Source organism: Eleutherodactylus coqui, chromosome 8 (genome assembly GCF_035609145.1).
Source record: "Eleutherodactylus coqui strain aEleCoq1 chromosome 8, aEleCoq1.hap1, whole genome shotgun sequence".
In the NCBI taxonomy this organism is placed as follows: Eukaryota; Metazoa; Chordata; class Amphibia; order Anura; family Eleutherodactylidae; genus Eleutherodactylus; species Eleutherodactylus coqui.
The window spans coordinates 6,250,914-6,272,022 of NC_089844.1; the positions used below are offsets into that span (position 1 = coordinate 6,250,914).

General features: G+C 51.5%; 1 protein-coding gene across 9 annotated transcripts in view; it reads left to right on the plus strand.

The window, feature by feature from the left end:
* R3HDM1 (R3H domain containing 1) overlaps window positions 1-21,109 on the plus strand; it is a 194,419-nt gene that overhangs the window by 30,596 nt on the left and 142,714 nt on the right. The gene's annotated exons all lie outside the window — the stretch shown is intronic.

Consider the following 21,109-nt stretch of genomic DNA (forward strand, 5'->3'; position numbering starts at 1 on the left):
GGTGGGGGTAAGGGCGCTCGGGGTGTGGATGTACCCAGGGGTGGTGGGTGTACGGGGTGTGGATGTACCCAGGGGTGGTGGGTGTAAGGGGTGATGTGGATGTACCCGGGGGTGGGGGTGGCATGGCCTTCTCTCATCGGCACACTTACCACCCCTTTTGGTGACTGTGACGCGCTCTCACTCATGTCTGTCCTCATGTTTTGCCTTTCCGTCCCGCTCTCGTCTGCCTGCGATATCTTGGGGGAGCTCTCTTTCCTGCTGGCTGCTGCTCTCTATTTTGGGCTCTTCAGAGCCCTGCTGTCTGATTTTTGGCATCTTCTTAGTTTTCGGTCTGTTGAACCAGGATGCCGCTTTAGCTTTTTAAAGCTGTGAAAACCGCCTATTTGTGGGTAATCTAGAAGATGGAACTCTGGGAAGAGGAGCGGGGCGGTTGTCTCCGGCGGCAGCATGAAGCGGAGGATGCCTCCCTGCGGAGAGGAGTTCCCGTCTCATAGTGACGTCTTCAGAAAACTTCAAGGGCTTGTAGCAAAACTGAGTTTTATGGCCTGTCTACAGGATAGGAGATATGTCTGCTCGGTGGAGGTCTTACCTGGAGTGCCCGCCATCTTGAGAACAGGGGTCCGCCGTCCTCCGGGGGGCGCACCGCCTTCAGTTATGTGGAAGCTGAATGCACGGTATCCCTCCGCTAATATCAGTGTGGTTGGCGGACACAGCCGAGTACAAGTGCTGCGCGCTCGCCGGCAGGGTGCCCAGTAAGCTTGTCGTGGGGTGGCACAGGATTTCCGTTCTCTCTAGACTTCTATCACGGTCAGCGATCAGCTTCTGGGCTCGTGGTAGCCGACATACTGAATTCGGGGATATTGTATCTACCTTCCTTCCATGTCGGCGCTCAAACCCACCGCTGCATCCGTGGGCTCCATCACTGTGCTATGTAGTCCTCTGGTTCTGTGTGCACCACGCAGCCCGCCGGGACCGGTCACCAAGGTAACGGCGGGAATGGAAAGTATAAAACTACATGCCGGGCCTCAGCAGACTCCGAGTCCATGGGCTTGGCTAGTAGGACTCGGAGTAACGGACGGACCCTGTAACACAAGCCGAGCGGCGTGCTGGTGGCTCCATGGGCCTGAAGCCTAGTGGCAGCAGCCGAAAGCATGAAGCTCCAAGAGTCTGGCTTTGGACAGAGCCACCTGGGTCAGCTGTGGCGGTGGCTGACATCTCGGGGCGGTCACCCTGCAGCCAGCGCTCTAACTACTTGCTGCAGATCCTCAGCTGCTCCAATGGATTCTGATGCAGCAGTGCTGCGGAGTCTGACCCGGACCCCCGGCACCTCAGTGCGTGAGACCCACAAAACTCCCTTGTATGAGCGGCTGGACAATTTAGTGCAGCGTGTCCTGTTTTGCGGCGGTTCTGATCAAACACCGCTCATTTTTCGTACTTTCATGGCAATGCGAGTTTTATGCAAGCGCATATTTTTCTTTTTTACTGTTGAGAACCTGTCGGTTTGAGGTGCGATCCGGGTCGGAGTGTCCGTGAGTGTGTGAATAGTTACTTGTCCCGCCTCTATGTGGGCAGGGAAGTGTCAAGAGTGCAGATCCTGCATGAGGGTGGAGGGGAAGGGGTTAACAATGGCACTTCACACCAAAGGTTCACGCAGACTTTGCCGTGTGCATCCGCACGCTGCCTGACTTGGCCCTAAATATGCAGCGTAGATGAATTCCTTAACCAGAAGAGCTTGCAATCTATGATTATTTCTGTCCTTGCAGAGCTGCACGGGCGACGCTGCGGCTTACTCCAAATCGTTACAAGTAATACATGTTGTGGAAAATGGGGATTTCTTCCACAATATCTAGATATTTGTAGGAACGGCATCGCTGATGTATCGCCTGTAATTAGCATGTTCTAACGATGCTGCCCCTCGGCCGGCGCCTGCAGAGCGGCGAGCTGCGGGAATTAGGAAGATATTTATTTATTTTGAAACAAAGGACTTTATTGCGGTGACTCGTCACTCCCCCTGGTGGCCGGCTGCTGGTACTGCCCTCCACCGCTCCAGAGATGCCGTCACAGTAGGCTGCTGCTGCTGGAGTCCTAGAAGTAGTCGTTACCAGCCTGTTTACGCCTCTGGAGTAGCGCTGCCTGCATTAAGCTCCGGCTCCTATGTCTTTGTGGCGGCTTACCTCTCGCTGGATCGCGGCTCTTCATTTGTTGCAGGTTCTGTGAAGTAATGAGCCTTAAGTGATGTGTAATGGGGCTGTCGCTGGGATGCATGCTAATCAATACCGCCTAATGGTTCTTGTGAGGGATAATGCGCTCATTAATCCAATTACAGCGTCGCTCTGACATTCCGCATCCACAAAGGAAGGTTTTAGGATTTTTGGACATTATCATCAAATAAGGAGATCACCGAGTCCTGGGCGCAAAAGGTTAACAGCATTACTCTGCTGCTGATGGGATGAATGCGGCACGGGTAGACCCCCGGAGTGCTGCTGCAGCTGGGCGGGTGCCAGGCCGACCCGCAATGATGGGATCGCTTACATGTCATCCACAGAACATAATGCAACTGTCCTCATGTCATCCACCTGCTACAAGTCCCTTCGTCTTCTTTCATTGTCCTGATGAGAAGGGGTCAGACTAAGAAAACCAACTCACACACTGCCTACTAATAGTCTGATGTCACAGCTCACCTCCTCCCCTCCCTGCACACTGACTACAGGGCCTAAAAATAGTCTGCCATTCCTGTTCTGTAAAGAAAATCAGCCGTCATCTCATTATCATCACAGGCAGGATTATACTGAGAGGAGACACCTATATGTACATAACACAGGAGCCACCATTCACAATAGTCACAGCTCACCTCCTCCCCTCCCTGTACACACAGGATTACACGGAGAGGGTACACCTATATATAGATAACACAGGAACCACCATTCACAATAGTCACAGCTTACCTCCTCCCCTCCCTGCACAGGCAGGATTACACTGAGACACCTATATATAGATAACACAGGAGCCACCATTCACAATAGTCACAGCACACCTCCTCCCCATCCTGTATAGACAGGATTATACTGAGAGGAGACACACATATAGATAACATTGGACCCCCCCCCCCCCATTCACAATAGTCACAGCTCACCTCCGACCCCTCAATGTACAGAAATGATTATACTGAGAGGAGACACCTGTATATAGATAACAGAGGACCACCATTCACAATAGTCACAGCTTACCATCTCCATCCTCCACTTCCTGCACAGGCAGGATTACACTGAGAGGAGACACCTATATATAGATGACACAGGAGCCACCATTCACAATAGTCACAGCTCACCTCCTCCCCTCCCTGCACAGACATGATTACACTGAGGAGACACCTATATATTGATAACACAGGACCCACCATTCACAATAGTCACAGCTCACCTCCTCCCCTCCCTGTACAGGCAGGATTACACTGAGACACCTATATATAGATAATGCAGGAACCACCATTCACAATAGTCACAGCTCACCTCCTCCCCCTCCCTGTGCCGACAGGATTATTCTGAGAGGTGACACCTATATATAGATAACACAGCACCACCATTCACAATAGTCACAGCTCACCTCCTTCCCTCCCTGCACAGGCAGGATTATACTGAGAGGAGACACCTATATATAGATAACACAGGACCCACCATTCACAATAGTCACAGCTTACCTCCTCCCCTTCCTGCACAGTCAGGATTACACTGAGAGGAGTCACCTATATATAGATAACACAGGACCCACCATTCACAATAGTCACAGCTCATCTCCTCCCCTCCCTGCACAGACAGGATTACACTGAGAGGTGAGACGTATATATAGATAATACAGGACCCACCATTCACAATAGTCACAGCTCACCTCCTCCTCTCCCTGTACAGGCAGGATTACACTGAGACACCTATATATAGATAACACAGGACCACCATTCACAATAGTCATAGCTCACCTCCTCCACCTCCCTGTACAGACAGGAATACACTGCGAGGAGACACCTATATATAGATAACACAGGAGCCACCATTCACAATAGTCACCGCTCCCCTCCTCCCCTCCTTGTACAGACAGGATTACACTGAGAGGAGACGCCTATATATAGATAACATTGGACCCACCATTCCCAATAGTCACAGCTCACCTCCGACCCCTCAATGTACAGAAATGATTATACTGAGAGGAGACAGCTGTATATAGAAAACATAGGACCCACTATTTACAATAGTCACAGCTCACCTCCTCCCCTCCCTGTACAGACAGGATAACACTGAGAGGAGACACCTATATATAGATAACACAGGAGCCACCATTCACAATAGTCACAGCTCACCTCCTCCCCTCCCTGCACAGGCAGGATTATACTGAGAGGAGACACCTATATATAGATAACACAGGATCCACTATTCACAATAGTCACAGCTCACCTCCTCCCCTCCCTGTACAGACAGGATTACACGGAGAAGAGACATATATATATATATATATATATATATATATATATATATATATATATATAAAGACAACACAGGACCCACCATTCACAATAGTCACAGCTCACCTCCTCCCCTCCCTGCACAGGAAGAATTACACTGAGACACCTATATATAGATAACACAGGAACCACCATTCACAATAGTCACAGCGTACCTCCTCCCCTCCCTGCACAGGCAGGATTACACTGAGAGGAGACACCTATATATAGATAACACAGGAGCCACCATTTACAATAGTCACAGCTCCCCTCCTCCCCTCCTTGTACAGACAGGATTACACTGAGACGAGACACATATATAGATAACATTGGACCCACCATTCACAATAGTCACAGCTCACCTCCTCCCCTCCCTGTACAGGCAGGATTACACTGAGACACCTATATATAGATAATGCAGGAACCACCATTCACAATAGTCACAGCTCACCTCCTCCCCCTCCCTGTGCCGACAGGATTATTCTGAGAGGTGACACCTATATATAGATAACACAGCACCACCATTCACAATAGTCACAGCTCACCTCCTTCCCTCCCTGCACAGGCAGGATTATACTGAGAGGAGACACCTATATATAGATAACACAGGACCCACCATTCACAATAGTCACAGCTTACCTCCTCCCCTTCCTGCACAGTCAGGATTACACTGAGAGGAGTCACCTATATATAGATAACACAGGACCCACCATTCACAATAGTCACAGCTCATCTCCTCCCCTCCCTGCACAGACAGGATTACACTGAGAGGTGAGACGTATATATAGATAATACAGGACCCACCATTCACAATAGTCACAGCTCACCTCCTCCTCTCCCTGTACAGGCAGGATTACACTGAGACACCTATATATAGATAACACAGGACCACCATTCACAATAGTCATAGCTCACCTCCTCCACCTCCCTGTACAGACAGGAATACACTGCGAGGAGACACCTATATATAGATAACACAGGAGCCACCATTCACAATAGTCACCGCTCCCCTCCTCCCCTCCTTGTACAGACAGGATTACACTGAGAGGAGACGCCTATATATAGATAACATTGGACCCACCATTCCCAATAGTCACAGCTCACCTCCGACCCCTCAATGTACAGAAATGATTATACTGAGAGGAGACAGCTGTATATAGAAAACATAGGACCCACTATTTACAATAGTCACAGCTCACCTCCTCCCCTCCCTGTACAGACAGGATAACACTGAGAGGAGACACCTATATATAGATAACACAGGAGCCACCATTCACAATAGTCACAGCTCACCTCCTCCCCTCCCTGCACAGGCAGGATTATACTGAGAGGAGACACCTATATATAGATAACACAGGATCCACTATTCACAATAGTCACAGCTCACCTCCTCCCCTCCCTGTACAGACAGGATTACACGGAGAAGAGACATATATATATATATATATATATATATATATATATATATATATATATATAAGACAACACAGGACCCACCATTCACAATAGTCACAGCTCACCTCCTCCCCTCCCTGCACAGGAAGAATTACACTGAGACACCTATATATAGATAACACAGGAACCACCATTCACAATAGTCACAGCGTACCTCCTCCCCTCCCTGCACAGGCAGGATTACACTGAGAGGAGACACCTATATATAGATAACACAGGAGCCACCATTTACAATAGTCACAGCTCCCCTCCTCCCCTCCTTGTACAGACAGGATTACACTGAGACGAGACACATATATAGATAACATTGGACCCACCATTCACAATAGTCACAGCTCACCTCCGACCCCTCAATGTACAGAAATGATTATACTGAACGGAGACACCTTAATATAGATAACATAGGACCCACCATTTACAATAGTCACAGCTCCCCTCCTCCCCTCCCTGTACAGACAGGATAACACTGAGAGGTAACACCTATATATAGATAACACAGGACCCACCATTCACAATAGTCACAGCTCACCTCCTCCCCTCCCTGTACAGGCAGGATTACACTGAGAGGAGACACCTATATATAGATAACACAAAATCCACCATTCACAATAGTCAGAGCTCACCTCCTCCCCTCCCTGCACTGACAGGATTACACTGAGAGGAGACACCTGTATATAGATATCAGGACCCACCTTTCACAATAGTCACAGCTCACCTCCTCACCTCCCTGTAAAGGCAGGATTACACTGCGACACCTATATATAGATAACACAGAATTCACCATTCACAATAGTCACAGCTCACCTCCTTCCCGCCCTGTACAGGCAGGATTACACTGAGAGGTGACACCTAGATCCACCATTCACAATAGTCAGAGCTCACCTCCTCCCCTCCCTGCACTGACAGGATTACACTGAGAGGAGACACCTGTATATAGATATCAGGACCCACCTTTCACAATAGTCACAGCTCACCTCCTCACCTCCCTGTAAAGGCAGGATTACACTGCGACACCTATATATAGATAACACAGAATTCACCATTCACAATAGTCACAGCTCACCTCCTTCCCGCCCTGTACAGGCAGGATTACACTGAGAGGTGACACCTAGATCCACTATTCACAATAGTCACAGCTCATCTCCTCGCTCTCCCTGTACAGGCAGGATTACACTGAGAGGAGACACCTATATACAGATAACAAAGGACCCAACATTCACAATTGTCACAGCTCACCTCCTCCCCTCCCTGCACACTGACCACTAGGCCTAATAATAGTCTAACACTTCCTGACCTGTAGAGGAAAGTTTTCCGGTGTCCTCTCATTATCATCTGCAGTAGGTAGTCAGTAGATTGCAGCAGTCGTCTTGGAAGACCGAAAATGGAGCCCTAGAACGAACTGATGCAAGAGACAACGGATGGATGGTCGGTAATGACCCTCTGGAGGTCACTTTAAGGGGAATTTCCCATCCGTGTATTTCATAGACAGCATGCAGACCGTGACTACAACATGGAATGTCCACTGCTGTCGGACTGGTTATGTTCCATCCGAGGCGACTCATTCCAATAATAGTATAATGACCCCTCGCCCATGGGAGTAAGTATAGAGGATGCAGGGAATGCGGTTGCACCCAGGCCCAGGAGCCTTAGGGGGCCCATAAGGCCTCTCCTCTCCATATAGGGAACCCAGTACTATGAATAAAGCATTATAGTTGGGGGCCCGTTACAGGCTTTGCATTGGGGCCCGGGAGCTTCAAGTTATGCCTCTGCCCTCCCCTCTGTTTAAAAAGAACCATTTCAGTGATTGGCTGATCGCCCCGGGTAATCGGATGTTATCGCAGTGATTGGCCGATCGTCTCAGGGTAATCGGATGTTATCGCAGTGATTGGCCGATCGTCTCAGGGTAATCTGATGTTATCGCAGTGATTGGCCGATCGTCTCAGGGTAATCTGATGTTATCGCAGTGATTGGCCGATCGTCTCAGGGTAATCGGATGTTATTGCAGTGATTGGCTGATCGCCCGGGGTAATCGGATGTTATTGCAGTGATTGGCTGATCGCCCGGGGTAATCGGATGCTATCGCAGTGATTGGCTGATCGCCCGGGGTAATCGGATGTTATCGCAGTGATTGGCTGATCGTCTCCGGGTAATCGGATGTTATCGCAGTGATTGGCTGACTGCCCCGGGTAATCGGATGTTATCGCAGTGATTGGCCGATCGTCTCAGGGTAATCGGATGTTATCGCAGTGATTGGCCGATCGTCTCAGGGTAATCGGATGTTATCGCAGTGATTGGCTGACTGCCCCGGGTAATCGGATGTTATCGCAGTGATTGGCCGATCGTCTCAGGGTAATCGGATGTTATCGCAGTGATTGGCTGATCGCCCCGGGTAATCGGATGTTATCGCAGTGATTTGCTGACTGCCCCGGGTAATCGGATGTTATCGCAGTGATTGGCCGATCGTCTCAGGGTAATCGGATGTTATCGCAGTGATTGGCTGATCGCCCCGGGTAATCGGATGTTATCACAGTGATTGGCTGACTGACCCGGGTAATCGGATGTTATCGCAGTGACTGGCTGATCGCCCCGGGTAATCGGATGTTATCACAGTGATTGGCTGACTGACCCGGGTAATCGGATGTTATCGCAGTGACTGGCTGATCGCCCCGGGTAATCGGATGTTATCGCAGTGATTGGCTGACTGCCCGGGGTAATCGGATGTTATCGCAGTGATTGGCTGATCGCCCCGGGTAATCGGATGTTATCACAGTGATTGGCTGACTGCCCCAGGTAATCGGATGTTATCGCCGTTATTGGCCGATCGTCTCAGGGTAATCGGATGTTATCGCAGTGATTAGCCGATCGCCCGGGGTAATCGGATGTTATTGCAGTGATTGGCCGATCGCCCGGGGTAATCGGATGTTATTGCAGTGATTGGCTGATTATCCCGGGTAATCGGATGTTATCGCAGTGATTGGCTGATAACCTCGGGTAATCGGATGTTATCGCAGTGATTGGCTGATAGCCCCGGGTAATCGGATGTTATTGCAGTGATTGGCTGACTGCCCCGGGTAATCGTATGTTATCGCAGTGATTGGCTGACTGCCCCGGGTAATCGGATGTTATCGCAGTGATTGGCCGATCGTCTCAGGGTAATCGGATGTTATCGCAGTGATTGGCTGAATTACCCGGGTAATCGGATGTTATCGCAGTGATTGGCTGATCATCTCAGGGTTATCGGATGTTATCGCAGTGATTGGCTGATCGTCTCAGGGTTATCGGATGTTATCGCAGTGATTGGCCGATCGTCTCAGGGTAATTGGATGTTATCGCAGTGATTGGCTGATCGTCTCAGGGTAATTGGATGTTATCGCAGTGATTGGCTGATCGCCCCGGGTAATCGTATGTTATCGCAGTGATTGGCTGACTTCCCCGGGTAATCGGATGTTATCGCAGTGATTGGCCGATCGTCTCAGGGAAATCCGATGTTATCGCAGTGATTGGCTGATCGCCCGGGGTAATCGGATGTTATCGCAGTGATTGGCTGATTGTCTCAGTGTAATCGGATGTTATCGCAGTGATTGGCCGATCGTCTCAGGGTAATCGGATGTTATCGCAGTGATTGGCTGACTTACCCGGGTAATCGGATGTTATCGCAGTGATTGGCCGATCGTCTCAGGGTAATCGGATGTTATCGCAGTGATTGGCCGATCGTCTCAGGGTAATCGGATGTTATCGCAGTGATTGGCCGATCGTCTCAGGGAAATCCGATGTTATCGCAGTGATTGGCTGATCGCCCGGGGTAATCGGATGTTATCGCAGTGATTGGCTGATTGTCTCAGTGTAATCGGATGTTATCGCAGTGATTGGCCGATCGTCTCAGGGTAATCGGATGTTATCGCAGTGATTGGCTGACTTACCCGGGTAATCGGATGTTATCGCAGTGATTGGCCGATCGTCTCAGGGTAATCGGATGTTATCGCAGTGATTGGCCGATCGTCTCAGGGTAATCGGATGTTATCGCAGTGATTGGCTGATCATCTCAGGGTAATCGGATGTTATTGCAGTGATTGGCTGATCGTCTCAGGGTAATTGGATGTTATCGCAGTGATTGGCTGATTGCCCGGGTAATCGGATGTTATCGCAGTGATTGGCCGATCGTCTCAGGGTAATCGGATGTTATCGCAGTGATTGGCTGATCGTCTCAGGGTAATCGGATGTTATCGCAGTGATTGGCTGATCGCCCCGGGTAATCGGATGTTATCGCAGTGATTGGTGATCGCCCCGGGTAATCGGATGTTATCGCAGTGATGGGCTGATCGTCTCAGGGTAATCGGATGTTATCGCAGTGATTGGCTGACTGCCCCGGGTAATCGGATGTTATCGCAGTGATTGGCTGACTGCCCGGGGTAATCGGATGTTATTGCAGTGATTGGCTGATCGCCCGGGGTGATTGGATGTTATCGCAGTGATTGGCTGATCATCTCAGGGTAATCGGATGTTATCGCAGTGATTGCCTGATCGCCCCGGGTAATCAGATGTTATCGCAGTGATTGGCCGATTGGCCGGGGTAATTGGATGTTATCGCAGTGATTGGCTGATCGCCCCAGGTAATCGGATGTTATCGCAGTGATTGGCTGATCGCCCCGGGTAATCGGATGTTATCGCAGTGATTGGCTGATCGCCCCGGGTAATCGGATGTTATCGCAGTGATTGGCTGATCGCCCTGGGTAATCGGATGTTATCGCAGTGATTGGCCGATTGCCCCGGGTAATCGGATGTTATTGCAGTGATTGGCTGATCGTCTCAGGGTAATCGGATGTTATCGCAGGCTGACTTACCCGGGTAATCGGATGTTATCGCAGTGATTGGCTGATCACCCCGGGTAATCGGATGTTATCGCAGTGATTGGCCGATCGTCTCAGGGTAATCGGATGTTATCGCAGTGATTGGCTGACTGCCCGGGGTAATCGGATGTTATCGCAGTGATTGGCTGATCACCCCAGGTAATCGGATGTTATCGCAGTGATTGGCTGATCGTCTCAGGGTAATCGGATGTTATCGCAGTGATTGGCCGATCGTCTCAGGGTAATCGGATGTTATCGCAGTGATTGGCTGACTGCCCCGGGTAATCGGATGTTATCGCAGTGATTGGGTGATCGCCCCGGGTAATCAGATGTTATCGCAGTGATTGGCTGATCGCCCTGGGTAATCGGATGTTATCGCAGTGATTGGCCGATCGCCCTGGGTAATCGGATGTTATCGCAGTGATTGGCTGATCGTCTCAGGGTAATCGGATGTTATCGCAGGCTGACTTACCCGGGTAATCGGATGTTATCGCAGTGATTGGCTGATCACCCCGGGTTATCGGATGTTATCGCAGTGATTGGCCGATCGTCTCAGGGTAATCGGATGTTATCGCAGTGATTGGCTGACTGCCCGGGGTAATCGGATGTTATCGCAGTGATTGGCTGATCACCCCAGGTAATCGGATGTTATCGCAGTGATTGGCTGATCGTCTCAGGGTAATCGGATGTTATCGCAGTGATTGGCCGATCGTCTCAGGGTAATCGGATGTTATCGCAGTGATTGGCTGATCGCCCGGGGTAATCGGATGTTATCGCAGTGATTGGCTGATCGCCCCGGGTAATCGGATGTTATCGCAGTGATTGGGTGATCGCCCCGGGTAATCGGATGTTATCGCAGTGATTGGCCGATCGTCTCAGGGTAATCGGATGTTATCGCAGTGATTGGCTGACTTACCCGGGTAATCGGATGTTATCGCAGTGATTGGCCGATCACCTGGGGTAATCGGATGTTATCGCAGTGATTGGCCGATCGTCTCAGGGTAATCGGATGTTATCGCAGTGATCGCCTGATCGCCCCGGGTAATCGGATGTTATTGCAGTGATTGGCCGATCGTCTCAGGGTAATCGGATGTTATCGCAGTGATTGGCTGATCATCTCAGGGTAATCGGATGTTATTGCAGTGATTGGCTGATCGTCTCAGGGTAATCGGATGTTATCGCAGTGATTGGCCGATTGGCCGGGGTAATTGAATGTTATCGCAGTGATTGGCTGACTGCCCCGGGTAATCGGATGTTATCGCAGTGATTGGGTGATCGCCCCGGGTAATCGGATGTTATCACAGTGATTGGCCGATCGTCTCAGGGTAATTGGATGTTATCTCAGTGATTGGCTGACTGCCCGGGGTAATCGGATGTTATCGCAGTGAATGGCTGATCATCTCAGGGTAATTGGATGTTATCGCAGTGATTGGCTGACTGCCCCGGGTAATCGGATGTTATCGCAGTGATTGGCTGATCGCCCGGGGTAATCGGATGTTATCGCAGTGATAGGCTGATCGTCTCAGGGTAATCGGATGTTATCGCAGTGATTAGTTGACTGCCCCGAGAAATCGGATGTTATCGCAGTGATTTGCTGATCGCCCCGGGTAATCGGATGTTATCGCAGTGATTGGCTGACTGCCCCGAGAAATCGGATGTTATCGCAGTGATTTGCTGATCGCCCCGGGTAATCGGATGTTATCGCAGTGATTGGCTGACTGCCCGGGGTGATTGGATGTTATCGCAGTGATTGGCCGATTGTCTCGGGGTAATCGGATGTTATCGCAGTGATCGCCTGATCGCCCCGGGTAATCGGATGTTATCGCAGTGATTGGCCGATTGGCCGGGGTAATTGGATGTTATCGCAGTGATTGGCTGATCGCCCCGGGTAATCGGATGTAATCGCAGTGATTGGCCCATCGTCTCAGGGTAATCTGATGTTATCGCAGTGATTCGCTGACTTACCCGGGTAATCGGATGTTATCGCAGTGATTGGCTGACTGCCCGGGGTAATCGGATGTTATCGCAGTGATTGGCTGATCGTCTCAGGGTAATCGGATGTTATCGCAGTGATTGGCTGACTGCCCCGGGTAATCGGATGTTATCGCAGTGATTTGCTGACTGCCCGGGGTAATCGGATGTTATCGCAGTGATTGGCTGATCGCCCCGGGTAATCGGATGTTATCGCAGTGATTGGCTGATCGCCCCGGGTAATCGGATGTTATCGCAGTGATTGGCTGATCGTCTCAGGGTAATCGGATGTTATCGCAGTGATTGGCTGATCGTCTCAGGGTGATCGGATGTTATCGCAGTGATTGGCTGATCGTCTCAGGGTAATCGGATGTTATCACAGTGATTGGCTGACTTACCCGGGTAATCCGATGTTATCGCAGTGATTGGCCGATCACCTGGGGTAATCGGATGTTATCGCAGTGATTGGCCGATCGTCTCAGGGTAATCGGATGTTATCGCAGTAATTGGCTGATTGCCCCAGGTAATCGGATGTTATCGCAGTGATTGGCTGACTGCCCCGGGTAGTCGGATGTTATTGCAGTGATTGGCTGATCGCCCGGGGTAATCGGATGTTATCGCAGTGATTGGCCGATCGCCCGGGGTAATCGGATGTTATCGCAGTGATTGGCTGATCGCCCGGGGTAATCGGATGTTATTGCAGTGATTGGCTGATCGCCCGGGGTAATCGGATGTGATCGCAGTGATTTGGCCGATTGTCTCAGGGTAATCGGATGCTATCGCAGTGATTGGCCGATCGCCCCCGGTAATCGGATGGTATCGCTGTGATTGGCTGATCGCCCCGGGTAATCGGATGTTATCGCAGTGATTGGCCGATCGCCCCGAGTAATCGGATGTTATCGCAGTGATTGGCCGATTGCCCCGGGTAATCGGATGTTATCGCAGTGATTGGCTGATCGCCCCGGGTAATCGGATGTTATCGCAGTGATTGGGTGATCGCCCCGGGTAATCGGATGTTATCGCAGTGATTGGCCGATCGTCTCAGGGTAATCGGATGTTATCGCAGTGATTGGCTGACTTACCCGGGTAATCGGATGTTATCGCAGTGATTGGCCGATCACCTGGGGTAATCGGATGTTATCGCAGTGATTGGCCGATCGTCTCAGGGTAATCGGATGTTATCGCAGTGATCGCCTGATCGCCCCGGGTAATCGGATGTTATTGCAGTGATTGGCCGATCGTCTCAGGGTAATCGGATGTTATCGCAGTGATTGGCTGATCATCTCAGGGTAATCGGATGTTATTGCAGTGATTGGCTGATCGTCTCAGGGTAATCGGATGTTATCGCAGTGATTGGCCGATTGGCCGGGGTAATTGAATGTTATCGCAGTGATTGGCTGACTGCCCCGGGTAATCGGATGTTATCGCAGTGATTGGGTGATCGCCCCGGGTAATCGGATGTTATCACAGTGATTGGCCGATCGTCTCAGGGTAATTGGATGTTATCTCAGTGATTGGCTGACTGCCCGGGGTAATCGGATGTTATCGCAGTGAATGGCTGATCATCTCAGGGTAATTGGATGTTATCGCAGTGATTGGCTGACTGCCCGGGGTAATCGGATGTTATCGCAGTGATTGGCTGATCATCTCAGGGTAATTGGATGTTATCGCAGTGATTGGCTGACTGCCCCGGGTAATCGGATGTTATCGCAGTGATTGGCTGATCGCGCGGGGTAATCGGATGTTATCGCAGTGATAGGCTGATCGTCTCAGGGTAATCGGATGTTATCGCAGTGATTAGTTGACTGCCCCGAGAAATCGGATGTTATCGCAGTGATTTGCTGATCGCCCCGGGTAATCGGATGTTATCGCAGTGATTGGCTGACTGCCCCGAGAAATCGGATGTTATCGCAGTGATTTGCTGATCGCCCCGGGTAATCGGATGTTATCGCAGTGATTGGCTGACTGCCCGGGGTGATTGGATGTTATCGCAGTGATTGGCCGATTGTCTCGGGGTAATCGGATGTTATCGCAGTGATCGCCTGATCGCCCCGGGTAATCGGATGTTATCGCAGTGATTGGCCGATTGGCCGGGGTAATTGGATGTTATCGCAGTGATTGGCTGATCGCCCCGGGTAATCGGATGTAATCGCAGTGATTGGCCCATCGTCTCAGGGTAATCTGATGTTATCGCAGTGATTCGCTGACTTACCCGGGTAATCGGATGTTATCGCAGTGATTGGCTGACTGCCCGGGGTAATCGGATGTTATCGCAGTGATTGGCTGATCGTCTCAGGGTAATCGGATGTTATCGCAGTGATTGGCTGACTGCCCCGGGTAATCGGATGTTATCGCAGTGATTTGCTGACTGCCCGGGGTAATCGGATGTTATCGCAGTGATTGGCTGATCGCCCCGGGTAATCGGATGTTATCGCAGTGATTGGCTGATCGCCCCGGGTAATCGGATGTTATCGCAGTGATTGGCTGATCGTCTCAGGGTAATCGGATGTTATCGCAGTGATTGGCTGATCGTCTCAGGGTGATCGGATGTTATCGCAGTGATTGGCTGATCGTCTCAGGGTAATCGGATGTTATCACAGTGATTGGCTGACTTACCCGGGTAATCCGATGTTATCGCAGTGATTGGCCGATCACCTGGGGTAATCGGATGTTATCGCAGTGATTGGCCGATCGTCTCAGGGTAATCGGATGTTATCGCAGTAATTGGCTGATTGCCCCAGGTAATCGGATGTTATCGCAGTGATTGGCTGACTGCCCCGGGTAGTCGGATGTTATTGCAGTGATTGGCTGATCGCCCGGGGTAATCGGATGTTATCGCAGTGATTGGCTGATCGCCCGGGGTAATCGGATGTTATTGCAGTGATTGGCTGATCGCCCGGGGTAATCGGATGTGATCGCAGTGATTTGGCCGATTGTCTCAGGGTAATCGGATGCTATCGCAGTGATTGGCCGATCGCCCCCGGTAATCGGATGGTATCGCTGTGATTGGCTGATCGCCCCGGGTAATCGGATGTTATCGCAGTGATTGGCCGATCGCCCCGAGTAATCGGATGTTATCGCAGTGATTGGCCGATTGCCCCGGGTAATCGGATGTTATCGCAGTGACTGGCCGATCGCCCCGGGTAATCGGATATTATCGCAGTGATTGGCTGATCGCCCGGGGTAATCGGATGTTATTGCAGTGATTGGCTGATCGCCTGGGGTAATCGGATGTGATCGCAGTGATTTGGCCGATTGTCTCAGGGTAATCGGATGCTATCGCAGTGATTGGCCGATCGCCCCGGGTAATCGGATGGTATCGCTGTGATTGGCTGATCGCCCCGGGTAATCGGATGTTATCGCAGTGATTGGCCGATTGCCCCGGGTAATCGGATGTTATCGCAGTGATTGGCCGATCGCCCCGGGTAATCGGATATTATCGCAGTGATTGGCTGATCGCCCGGGGTAATCAGATGTGATCGCAGTGATTGGCCGATCGCCCGGGGTAATCGGATGTTATCGCAGTGATTGGCCGATCACCTGGGTTAATCGGATGTTATCGCAGTGATTGGCCGATCGCCCCGGGTAATCGGATATTATCGCAGTGATTGGCTGATCGCCCGGGGTAATCAGATGTGATCGCAGTGATTGGCCGATCGCCCGGGGTAATCGGATGTTATCGCAGTGATTGGCCGATCGTCTCAGGGTTATCGGATGTTATCGCAGTGATTGGCTGATCGTCTCAGGGTAATCGGATGCTATTGCAGTGATTGGCTGATCGCCCCGGGTAATCGGATGTTATCGCACTGATTGGCCGATCGTCTCAAGGTTATCGGATGTTATTGCAGTGATTGGCCGATCGTCTCAGGGTTATTGGATATTATCGCAGTGATTGGCTGATCGTCTCAGGGTAATCGGATGCTATCGCAGTGATTGGCCGATCGCCCCGGGTAATCGGATGTTATCGCAGTGATTGGCCAATTGCCCCGGGTAATCGGATGTTATCGCAGTGATTTGCCGATCGCCCGGGGTAATCGGATGTTATCGCAGTGATTGGCCGATCGCCCCGGGTAATCGGATGTTATCGCAGTGATTGGCTGATCCCCCCGGGTAATCGGATGTTATCGCAGTGATTGGCTGATCGCCCCGGGTAATCGAATGTTATCGCAGTGATTGGCCGATCGTCTCAGGGTTATCGGATGTTATCGCAGTGATTGGCCGATCGTCTCAGGGTAATCGGATGTTATCGCAGTGATTGGCCGATCGTCTCAGGGTAATCGGATGTTATTGCAGTGATTGGCTGATCGCCCGGGGTAATCGGATGTTATCGCAGTGATTGGCCGATCGTCTCAGGGTTATCGGATGTTATCGCAGTGATTGGCCGATCGTCTCAGGGTTATCGGATGTTATCGCAGTGATTGGCCGATCGTCTCAGGGTAATCGGATGTTATCGCAGTGATTGGCTGATCGTCTCGGGGTAATCGGATGCTATCGCAGTGATTGGCTGATCGCCCCGGGTAATCAGATGTTATCGCAGTGATTGGCTGATCGCCCGGGTAATCGGATGTTATCGCAGTGATTGGCTGATCGTCTCGGGGTAATCGGATGTTATCGCAGTGATTGGCTGATCGCCCGGGTAATCGGATGTTATCGCAGTGATTGGCTGATCGTCTCGGGGTAATCGGATGTGATCGCAGTGATTGGCTGATCGCCCGGGGTAATCGGATGTGATCGCAGTGATTGGCCGATCGTCTCAGGGTAATCGGATGTTATCGCAGTGATTGGCCGATCGTCTCGGGGTAATCGGATGTTATCGCAGTGATTGGCTGATCGTCTCGGGGTAATCGGATGGCCTGCTGCACGTTTCACCTCCGGCAAGTCGCAGCACCCATTGTAAATCGGCATCTGTCCATTGGAACCCCCCTTCTATCCGCCCTAGTAGAGCATCAGGACCGCGATGTGTGGTTGTCGCTGCGAGGTGACCGCTTCCCTCCGCTGGTGTAGCTGTCACAAGGGCTATTTACATGCGGCAGATGACTACAGATAACTCACCCCGGAGGACGGCACCGAGACCACAATCACAGCCAAAAACATTGTGTAAAACGTTACTGTTCATACATCCAAAACCAGCTATAAACGTGCGAGTATGACGGAATGTCGCTGCGCGATCACCGGAGGCCACGCCCACTCATCACATATCCGCTGATGAACCATGGACATGGGGGGAAAGGCATTGGGCTCTGAGGACAATGATGTGGGACTACGGTGACGGGCTTTACAGCAGCTGCCTAGAGGTGGGATCGCCCTAGTCGGGGTGAGTGCTCCCCCTGCAGCCAGTCATGGACAATGCATCCTGGAGAGACCCTCGCTCTGTAAGCAGTATCGTGCCGTCCTACGGATGCTTTCACCTTGTGGTAGTACTTATGTCTGTGGCCCTGGACGCCGGGACCTGCTATTCAGCATCTGTGGGGACTTTTATTAGTGCCCGACGTGGCATTTTTCTGGGCACTTATTATGTCTGAGCTGCTTCTCACATGATGGTGGTGCAGGCGCCATGTATGTCGCGGTATCGTTAGGTCGGCCATAGGGCTTGGTTATGGTGAGTTGTGACTGTGAGGTTGTGGGTTACGGAGGATTGTGGTTCGCGCCGTGACTTGTACACGTGGCAGATCGAGTTGGTGGTCATCTGTGCCAATCAGCGGGTGATATTTGGGCGGCTGCGTGTGGATTTCTGCTGCACATCCAGATGAATTGATGCTTGGTGAAGCTACAGCAGATTGTTTATGTTCCTTGACAGCGGCTGGTGGGGAGTCCTGCGCGGCCGCCGCCGTCCCTCCTCCATTGGTTCGCAGCTCTTTCTTGGCCACTGCTGGATTTCTTAAAGGGCCCCTGTAGATATCTACGGGGTTGGGGAGGTCTTGTGTTCACCCACTGCCCCCGTTCCTGTGCCCCTTGAAGTTGGCGCACCGCGTGTCCCGGACGGCTCTGTTTGTCACCTTTGTGCCCTGTCACATAGTTTATGCTGCGGGCAGGGACCCTTTAAGGAGCCGCCGCAGCAGGAACGTGTGCAGTGTGACTAGCGTCGGGAGGAAATCCAGGAGTGCTGAAAGCGGCCGGTAGTCGCGGCGGTCCGCCGTCTGAGAAGTCAGCTTGCTTAAAGAAATAAAGAAATGTAGCGCAGCAGCTGCGGGGTGCGGAGAATCAGAGCGCTGCGGATGGCGCTGCTGGTAGAGCTCCACTAATCACTCATCACCGTGCGGACGGCGCTGGGCGCATTTTCCCGACCCACTGGTTTTTTCTTTGCTTTTTTCCTTGCCCTCTGGCGATGGGCACATTTTCCCCAAGCAGTTCTTCGCCGTTGGGTAACATTAAGTTGTCGGCGACTTTCTGTAGGCGAGACGTGGTTAGCGTGAGCGAAGAAACGAAATCTGTGTGGAGGCCAAACCGCGTGGGAGCCAGCGCACTCCTACGGCTTTGGTCCTCACCCCCGGAGTCCTGGCACCTCGTAACAACCATGCCTCCTCTTCCTCTCGGCAGACCGTAGACACCCCTGCGGTACTCCTCCTCTTGGTTGGCATACAGATGCAGCCCTAAGCAACTAGTGGCCCTTAGGAAGGGCCCTTGGTACATACAGCAGCAGGAGAGGAGTCGTCTTGGGCAGCGACCGCCGGTCCTCTCGCGTCGTGATGATGGGGTCTCATTCACAATGGCGTTTGCACACGTTATAACTTTCCAATAGAAATACTATTGATGATGCATCCTCAAGCGGTCAGCTGTCGGGACGCCTGCAGTCAGTGGCAGGACACATAGGGGGCGGTGTAGACGCTGCGGCTACAACCCCGGTGTAGTGGCCGGCGCTTGTAACAGCAGGCTCAGTGACAGCTGCGCCTGCAGTTACCATGACACTGAGGTCGGAGCCAACTGCTTCCCCTCTGTACCCCTGTGCCTTGTGGTGCTGGTCAGCCGGGGTCCGGAGTGCTGGACCCCCGCCCATCCCAAGGGGAGCTCATCAATAGGATTGGTTTGGAAAGCCCCTTCAGTGCTGACGCTGCATCAGTCATGTTGGGTTTCCATCATGGCGTCCACAATGTTACTAGAGATGTCACTGCATGCTGCGCTGGTGGGATGCCAATGACTCGGTATGACGGAGCATGAAGCCACGTGAAAGGGCCAAATACTGAAATGTGCAGCACGTGGCGCAGACTGGCTGTCCCTCACGTGGCAGCGGACCAGCGCCGCAGGGTTATGAGGGAAGAGGATGGCGTTACAGAAGCCGCCGTGGGCCGTGCAGTTCGGCTTTCTGTCTACTGAACTCTGTGCATTTGGGTGAGTTCACAAATGGGGCATTTTTCTGTGGAAGGTCGACTCCGGAATGTAGTAGAGTACAATGTGACTCTTAACAAACCCAATTCTGTCACAGCGGTCGTCGTCGGTGGCTTCTAGTCGTGCTGCAGGTTTTCAGCTCCGTAGCGCGCTCTGTCTGTCGCAGTGGGTGAAATCTGTGGTGAAAGTGCGTATCGGCCAACACCAAAAGCCAAGTCCTAAAATATTATACCGTAACCTTAATTTATAAGGAGTAGAATAGTGATCATCAAAAACCTGAGGTATCCCTAGCATGCGTCCCGCCTCATCGGAGCACCCGCCCTGATAAGGACAACCCCTCCTGGTATTCCCATACTAGACTTGTGAAGAGCGAAAACACAATAAGCCAATAGAGACGAAAATAAGGAATTAGATGAAGCCCCCGCGTTCATAATAATAAGGGATTATCCAAATGATTTATACACTAAAAACCGCACCGCTAACAGCGCTGAAAAATAATCTCCGTCAGACCTTAATAAGAAGGCCGAGTCCTTATAAAGGAACAAGTAACTCCAGGCCGTCGCTTACCCCTGAATCCTCCGGCAGTAAGTAGTCCTGCTTCCGTGAGATAGTCCATGCCAGCACTCTGCACTCACAGCCCCTCCTATGGGGTCTGTCCCACTCAGGGTGATTACCTCTGAATCCCCCGGCAGCAGGTAGTCCTGCTTCCGTGAGATAGTCCATGCCAGCACTCTGCACTCACAGCCCCTCCTATGGAGTCCATTCCACTCAGGGCGATTACCCCCCCTAAAGTGCCATTCATGTCCGATCAGTCACATGGTGCGTACAGCATTCCTCGGCGTCAACCGCGAATCAAAGTCGTGTGGATTTAGTTGTGCATTCTGGTGTGGATGTGTGCTTGTCGCCTTCACACAGGCAGTAAACACTGCGGAATAATGTGGATCTTGCGCAGCATTCACACTACAAGCCATGTGGAGGGCTGTTGGGAATCGCCCTCACTCGGTGCGGATATTTCCCATGT